This window comes from Amblyomma mixtum, chromosome 7 (genome assembly GCF_055824585.1).
Source record: "Amblyomma mixtum isolate Tamu chromosome 7, ASM5582458v1, whole genome shotgun sequence".
NCBI classification, from domain to species: Eukaryota; Metazoa; Arthropoda; class Arachnida; order Ixodida; family Ixodidae; genus Amblyomma; species Amblyomma mixtum.
Window position 1 is genome coordinate 140,031,056 of NC_143018.1, and position 8,650 is coordinate 140,039,705.

Consider the following 8,650-nt stretch of genomic DNA (forward strand, 5'->3'; position numbering starts at 1 on the left):
GAGTCAAACTTTTAGCCTAGGGCACCATTCAGATTTGTGCCTGTAACTGCTCTGAAAAAACAAACGGATTGAATTGAAGTCAATCTGCGCGCTTCGGTTTTTGGCGACCATAGGCTTCCGATTGGACTGCTTGGGCACTGCTTGGCGTGAGCGTGCTAACGGCCGGACTATACCTTCGTGAAGATGATGATCGGCGAGGTGCTGATGAGAATCGACCTGTGCCCTTCCGAGTGGTGCCATGCGTGCTTACTGAGAGAAGAACGTATTACCAAGCGCTGTCATTGAGCTCTGTATCATCACAAATACTTTGTCAGGGCGCGCGTTATAGGTTTTCTTCTTCAAGAACTTTCGCTCCTTCGCTGCGGTGACAGCAGAACTGTACACAGCGCTCCACTTTGCAGGAGCTGCGCCTCCTTGGTCACCTGGTTTAGTCCAAATGAAGTCGTTACCATGTAACGCTGCTGCTCCGTTTTCGGTGAAGTCTCTCGCGTCAGAATACGATAATCTATCGAGACGGGCAAACTCCAGTTTGTAAAGAGTGCACTATTAAAGCAAGCCCACTTATATTAGTCGCCAATGGTCTTTTAAATATTCGCTGCGGCAGTAAAAATAAAGGGTGCACTCAAGGTTCTTACCTGTGGTTGATGCGAAATCATTTCCCCGTGCCTCATAGTGCTAGTTAAGTACGCCAAGTACTGATTAGTTCTCTTTTCCTGTCAATTAGGCTTTAATATTATGAACGTGTACTAATTTTCTACAAATGTCGAATTTGTATTAGCTAATGGTTGTCAACTATTAATCAGTGTTGAAAATACTTTGGGTTTACTAATTGCCATTTAGGTCTTGTTGGTTATTATCTTTTGACTACCCTCCACTACGTCTGCCTATCGGCTGACACAGCGAGGACAAGAGGTTCTGTGCCCACGCCGAGTTCACGGCTAAAGTGGACTCTGGATTCTCTCGCATTAACGAACCCTACCTCCTCGGGGGGAATAGCTGCGGCGACGGGTGGTGACGACATCTCCTGCCCGTCGGCAGACGAGGCATCCAGGGGAGGAGGTGCAGAGGCATCCAGGGGAGGAGGGCCAGAGGCCGCCTTGGCGCCGTCTTCGTGGCCCTTCCGCGAGCGCCGCTTCCGGCTCTTGACCGTGCTCTCCGTGTGGGTTGACTCCAGGCTCCTGCGGGGCATTCAGGGGATGGCACTCAGAGAGCCACCAGAGACACAAAGTGGCGTGGGCGTCACGAAAAAGAAAACCTCCCGTTAACTCAAGTGTAAGAATTAGGGCTTCCCCAGGCAATGAGGGACGCCGTAGTGGAGGGCTCCGGAAATTTCAACCACCTGGGGTTCTTTAACGTGCGCTGACATCGCACAGTACACGGGCCTCTAGAATTTCACCTCCATCGAAATTCAGCCGCCGCGGCCGGGATCGAACCCGCGTCTTTCGGGCCAGCAGCCGAGCGCCGTAACCACTGAGCCACCGCGGCGGGGCCACAACTTTTCCATTGGTACGTTCTTCCTCAACTGCATAATTAATAAGTTAGCGAATTAGGCTCAGCTAAATATTGAAATTTTAACAACGAAAAATACTGCACACAAGGCCACGCGGCTATGAACAACCCTAAGTCGGTTTCACTCGGCTAGGACACTTCATTTTTGTTTTTAAACCTTGGTTACATTTAGCTGGCAAACCTCGCAAGTATTATATATTTTAACACTCGGAAGTTATTACATTCGTTGTCGTGCTATATAAGTTAAATTGCAATGCTACTTTTACCAACCTAGCCCTATCGGAACGAATTCAATCCCACGTCGTAATGAAGAGCATTGAAACTCAAAAACGCTAAACTGGAAAAGCTTAGCGGTGAATGTCTTGCCGCCGCACCTTACGCGTCTTGTAACCCTTCGCATTAAATACGGTTTCGTCGGTGAACATCACCTGTATAAAGTCCAATCTTTACTCCAACGAGCTAATTGTAGACGGGTGGCTTTATGGCCTTTCAAGAGAGAAAGGTTTCGTGCGGCTGTCCTGCTTTGAAGGCCCGCTTCGTTGAAGCGCTTCCCAACCACTAGAACATCGGCGTTTAGGCCTAGTTTATTTTTGATCCGCTCGGCCGTTTTAGGGATTTGAGGGGACATTTAAGCTGCGCCTTAAGGGTACGACGTGATAGAGTTAATGTGCTAACGTCCACGAATACGGAAAAAGTCATTCTCTATTTTACATTTATAGATAGCTAGGATCCTCACACCACTCCTGGTGGAGTGCTGCAGTGGTTAATAAGCGATGCGCCACTGCCCTCCGATGCGGCCACCGGTGGGCTTGTTACCCTAAGGGGGGGGTTGCTCTACTGGTGGCAGCCCCAACGTATGTTTGCCACACAGGGGTTCAGGTTGCTCACCCCGAGCATCTCCTCGCAACCGATTATTAATTTAAGTGACACCTGCCACGGTGGCCAGTCTGTTCACAGTCCGGTGGGCAGGTTGTGATGACGCCATAATGTCACGTGACCTAAGCGTCTCCTTCCCCCTCACCCTAGGTTGCGTTAAAAAGGTTTTATACGGCAGCTGCAATAATCATCAGCATCGCTCCACGCTCATGGAACGGGCCTGCGTACCGTGAGGGAGATCCGCGAGTCTATGACCAGTTTGCTTTCAAAACACTGTTGGCCCCCCAAAGTGCTCTTCCCGCTTTCTCCTCAATTCTTCTCTTCAGTTCAGTTCAGTTTCAGTTCAGTTTAAGTTTATTTCCCACAACAAGTACAGGGCATGTACGAGGTGTGGCGAGGGTGACGGGATAAAAGCTGCGTCAAGGGCAGCTTGACTGGCCCGTCTCCCCGAACATGGCAGCAAGCACGACAGTTCGGGAGTACATAAAATACATATGATGGGAAGAATAACAAGGAACAATGGAAGAAATATGCGAGCAAGATAAGTGCAAAAACTGAATCAGTGCATTAGTTAAAAAATACAATCATATCTTACAGTACGAGTTAGTTAATAATGTCGAATAATTTTTTCTTGGTTAGAACCCGCAGCTGCTCTTCCGTTAACTTATATTTGTTTAGTGTACTAGGCAGCCTGTATCGAAGCATCTGGAGACCGTAGTTAGTACGTGGTCGCGGAACATGCCAATGTTCATGGTGGCGGGTGGAGCGAGATGACATGTTAAGCTGCATCTCTTGCCATTGGTGTGCACACATCTCTCCGTTAGGTGCGCTGGGGAGGGGGCAAAGTGATGGTAGCGCTCGTTCATGTCTTCTGGTTATCGGGGAACAATAGGGTACAAAATTTGCCACACGTCTTCTAGCGGAGCCACTTCTCGCCCGTCTGTTCCTGGCGTGCGACAGTCACGGAATGTTATAACCCCATAGCGTTAAGGACCTCGTGTTGCAGAAAATCCGGCGTTGCCGTCGTCGTCGTTAAGCATGAGCGAGAAATCATTAAAAAAAATCCCCAGAGAAGCGATCTAGGAGCCAGGTGGACCAGCTGGGTCACGTGACCTTGCGGCGTCATCGCAACCTGTCCACCAGATTGTGAGTAGGCTGTCCTCCGACCCACCGGTGACAGCATCTCAACCCCAGGGCAGCAGGCCTTATCCCTTAACCCCGGCCCCACTTCGGCAGGAGTGGTACGAGGGCTCCCAAGGATACATGAATACGGGGTAGAGAATGGCCAATTCGGCACATGTATGGCAATTAACCCATCACGATATCGCGTCATATACCGTTAAGGCGAAGCTCAAGTGTCCGCTCAAATTGTTTTTCTTCAAAAGAGACTGAAGCCGGTAACTCGGCTCTAACACAGTAGGCAAATAGAACACGCATGTGCAGCATTCCTTGCGATCATCTCCGCTATTGTTATTTTTTAAGCTTTATTTAAGCTTTTATTTTTTGAAATGGACTTGACGCTTCGTTCACGTTCAAACGCGAATGCTTTAGCATTTCTCCAATGCAGCAAGCTGCAGTGCTGTACAAATTTACACTTAGTACAGCGGGAAACAATGCAACAATCCTTCCGGGCAGGAAATGAACTTTGTCATTCCTGCATACCTGACGCGAGAAGTCACACAATCGTTCGCTCTCACTAGCAGCTTCGATTCCTCTCCCGACCGATTGCGCTTCCCCTTGGCGCTCCCTTCTGCCTCTTTGCGACGTCAATCGGTCACCCGCCGCAAAACCTGCTCGTTCATCCGACTCCGCCCCACACAGGTCTTTTTGCTTTGGCGGCTCTGACTCCTTCTGTGCGTCATCGGTGGCGTGACAAACGTTTCGCAGTGACTGGCAAGTGTCCCCATTGTAGTGCTGCGCCAGTGTGACGAAAAACAATTGCTGTGGACTTAACCGGCTACAGGTTCCGTGAGACGACGCTTCCGAAAGAAGGTAGGCCTGCGATGGGACGTTGCAGGCGGATATCGCAAGTGGACTCATGATAATCGCTTTATCGCGAACTTTTGCCAAGTTTTAAGCGAGGCTTGTTTACACTCCCTTTTTTAACTTTTTTTCCCCTTTTTCGTTATGCCTAATGGCAAACATCTCGAATAAAAAAAATGCAGAAAACTGCCATGGCCTCCAAAGAAAGCTACTCGCTATAGACGCCTTCGAGACTCATTTGGCTCCGTGCTATCTCCCCAGAAAGCGACCCGAGAGCATAGCTTATCCTCCAGCCAAGAAGCGCGGCGTCTAGTAAAGCACTTGGTGTGAAAAGTGGCGGCTCACTTTCCGCCCCCTTCGCTGGCATCACTGGAGAGGGGGCGGTGCTTGGCGTCTCGCGACTTGCGCTTCTTGGAACGCTTCCCGGTGGCGGTGGTGTCTGCGGCAGCTGTGGTAGACAACTCCGCGCCGGCCGGGCCGCTCTTGTCGGTGAGCTCCATCTTGACTCGACTGGTTTGTCTTCTTCCTCCTCGAGGCGATGCGCGAGTCGTAAATGGCGCATGCCCGGCTGTTGCTCGGACAGTGGTGTACCACTGCAGGCAACGAGGATGCAATTTCCTTGCAACGCTGCCTTGATGAGGGAAATTAATGAACTACGGTGGCAGCAAAAAGACGATAAAATTCACATGCTAATGTTTTACACAACAAAAACGTTGGTTCCTTCTGCGCAGGCGTACTGTTCACGGTGGGCAGGTTGTGATGACGCCACAAGATAACGTTCACCTGGCCTAGGCAGCCACACCTAGGTAACATAAGTTGAGATTTTTCGTGTATTTTTCACTCACGGTCCACGACGCCGGCTTTCCCGCGACACGGGCCCATTAACGTATAGCGTTAATACACGGATCATCATCATGAGCCTGAGTACGCCAACTGCAGGGCAAAGGCCTCTCTCATGTCTCTGCAACTAACCCTGTCCTTTGCCAGTTGCGGCCACCGGCAAACCTCACCCAAGCTCCTCCCGTGCACCGCCTGCTGCTTGGCACAGTTGGCATTTGGAGGCTTCGCACAAACGAACATAGCTGGTGATGTTACCACCGGTCTGGTGACGTCCCTTCTCTACAGCCAATGGGCATTACCTGCTCTTGTGATGTCCCGTTCCTGCAGCTAATCAAATTGCTCAACTGCGTAGACGTCACTGATGATGTCACTGCCCGCCAGCCAATCAGGATCTTTCTCGGCAACGCCGGAGGGTCGCCACCGGCTTTTTGCTCCGGTAAGGCAGCTATGCTATCTTATGCTTCTATCTATGCTTCTTTCCGGAAGCCTTCCGATGTCTTCCTGATTGTCATCACCACCACGTGACATCTATTGGAGGTGCTGGGTGTGCCAGGGACAGGTGCTATCAGCGCCAGTGAAACCGGTCAGACAAAATAGTGTGACGCCCTGAATTGGGATCACGCTATCATATGCCACGGTCCACCCACACACAGAGAGAGAAAAAGAGACATAATATGCGATAACAACGAAACAATCTTAATAATAAGAAAAAACTAGTCAGGCTACTGGTGCCTGTGCGGCGCACCCAAGAGTGCGTGGATAGTGCTCGAAAGTTCCTCGTAGACTGCTCACACACGAAGTGATGTTTCCAGCGCTGAACGCAGAGGTAGTCTTCTGCAGTATTGGTGATTGCGGAGTAGCGAAGCTCTTGATCGTGTGAAGGGAAGGTGGGCCAGAGTTCGTCCAGGTCTCGGCTTCGTGGTAAAACACATCAGACCACTCTCAGATTTCTCATACGGCATGTCTTTCTTCTTCGCCAGGAAGCGGGGTGCGGAGGCGTCCTTCTTTAGCGCCCCATGCTATTCCTTCGTGAAGCATAGACGCCCTCCTAGCTCTCGCATCGCAGCCCTCGTGTGACGTAGCACTCAGTGATGTGGAAACTCTCCACGGCGGCCCCAGAACAGGCAGGGCCAACTGGATATTCTTTCGAGATAAAAAGATTCCAAGTTCACATCGCCCTCAATTTCTATGACCACGGAACGCCAGCCTCCCATAATTGTAATCTTTTCATCCTTTAACACAAAACAACTGATCCCTCAAACGGCCACAAACTGAAAGACACTCCAGCATTGGTGAGAGTTTCTCCCGTATGTATTTATCGAAAATTTTGAATCGGACGACGCGAAATAACAATTGATAGGTGGCTGGGTCACCCTTGCTTCTGAGTGCTTATGCCTGCGTCGGTTTCGTAAAGCTGTTCACTTGGCTGTTCGTAAAGCTGTTCACGTAAAGCTGTTCATCTGATTCCGGGCATAGCTCTTTGTTTCCCTTGTCCCCAGGTCCAATATTTATGGACAAAAGCTATGAATATGTGAAAATTGCAAAGTGCTGTTATAGTAATAATGAAGGTAATGTATCCTTCTTTCGATGTGTATTAATTACCGAATCCGAAGAAGTCATCATTCGCCACTACTTCGATCAACTGGATTTGACCATAGATACTAAAGATATTGTACGTGCACACCGTCATTGGCGTCACAACACGGAACGCCAGCCTCCCATAACTGTAATGATTTTATCCTTTAAGACAAAACAACTGATCCCCTCGAACGGCCCCAAACTGAAAGACACTGATTCCAGCATTCGTGAGGATTTTTCCCGCCGAGTCCAAAATATAAGAAAGAAACTTGCCACGTTTGCGAAATCAAAGGAAGTTTAATTTTCTCTGCGGTACAGAGTCCTACATAAAGGCCCCAAACGCTATTTTTTATGAGACTGAGCAAACAGTACAATAAATCTTCTAGCCAACACAGCGACATAAGTCAGCACTACACTGTCCCCAAGCATGTTCTCGTTGTAATCTTTAATTTCGGTCATTTTTACTAACATGTGCAGCTTCATTCGAAAGTGAGAGCTCATGTCAAACATTGTGTTATCATCTGATCGCAAATTGTTAATAATATTAACAGAAGTGGGGCGAATAGATGACATCAGTGATGGCGAAGTGCACGCTGGTCTACCAAATTTTTCTCTTGTTCATATCGTAAAAATGCACGTGGCGGACGTAGACAGCTAGGTTTGCCTACAGCACCCACACCAGCAGTAGGAACAAGGGCTGCCGTTGAATGCCTTCTCCCAACACCTCCTACGTACACAAGCTCAAGTGTTTGATGCAACGGAGCCGAGAGTGTCTCCCAGGCAGAAAACCAGGAGGACCACCCCAGACTGCTATGGAGCACCGTTAGGCTACATCCCTTAGAACTACTGGAGTGGCTGGTACGGAACCAAGTCTACATTGATCAATAATCAGGCTTCCCCGCCGACGGGGCTACCATAATAAGATGTCCCGTAAAGTACTAGCTCTATAGTTAGTTCCTCATTTTCTAAATCAAGCAAGATGTATCGGTAACCGCTAAAACTACGATGTACGCCAGCCAGCCTGACAACGTGCTTGGGCACTTCAGTGCGCGGGGAATGAGCGTTGTTCCATGGCTACTGTACAAGTCGGTCTCGCTTCATACTTTCGGGTTCGAACCTGTTTGCTCCATTAGCTTTCAGATGCTCGCCGCGTGCCTCCGGTGCCCGGTTCTGGACGGAGTACCCAAAAGAATCCGAACTAAATTTCTTGGTCGGCAAAACTTCTGTGGTGCCGCGTTTTGCCACATGAGCGCATAGAACGAACATTCTAGAGTCAGTAAGCCGAGTGCCGTCGCTGAAGGAGGTCAGACTAGTTTAGGCAGCCTTTTGGAGTAACGACTGTTTTGTGTGAATGTCGTTTTTGGAATGGCTGATTTTCGTGAAAAGCGTGCGCCGGTGAAATTCTGATTTTCGCTCGGAAAAAGTTGAATACTAACTCTTTAAATATTAAGAAAGACATACAAGGACGATGCTATGGGGACAACTCAAGTGTTCCTGAATCAAAGCAACAATCATGACAATGGAAAACTTCAAATTCACCTCGCCTCAGGAAAGCTCGTCAGGTGATACCAAACCTCAAAACAATGCTGATTTGTTTTTTCGACGTGAGAGGAGTCGTGCATTGAGAATTTGTTCCGCAGGGTCAGACAGTTAGCCAGGCTTTCTACTTGGATGTTTTGAATAGATTGGGCAACAGTGTGCGGTGGAAGCGGCCAGATTTGTGGCGGTCGGGTGACTGGTTTTTCCATCATGGCAATGCCCCTGCTCACACAGCCCTCTCTGTACGACAATTTTCGACCAAAAATGGCATGACCCCTGTTCCTCAACCCTCATACTCTCCGACCTTTCCCCGTGCTACTTTCTT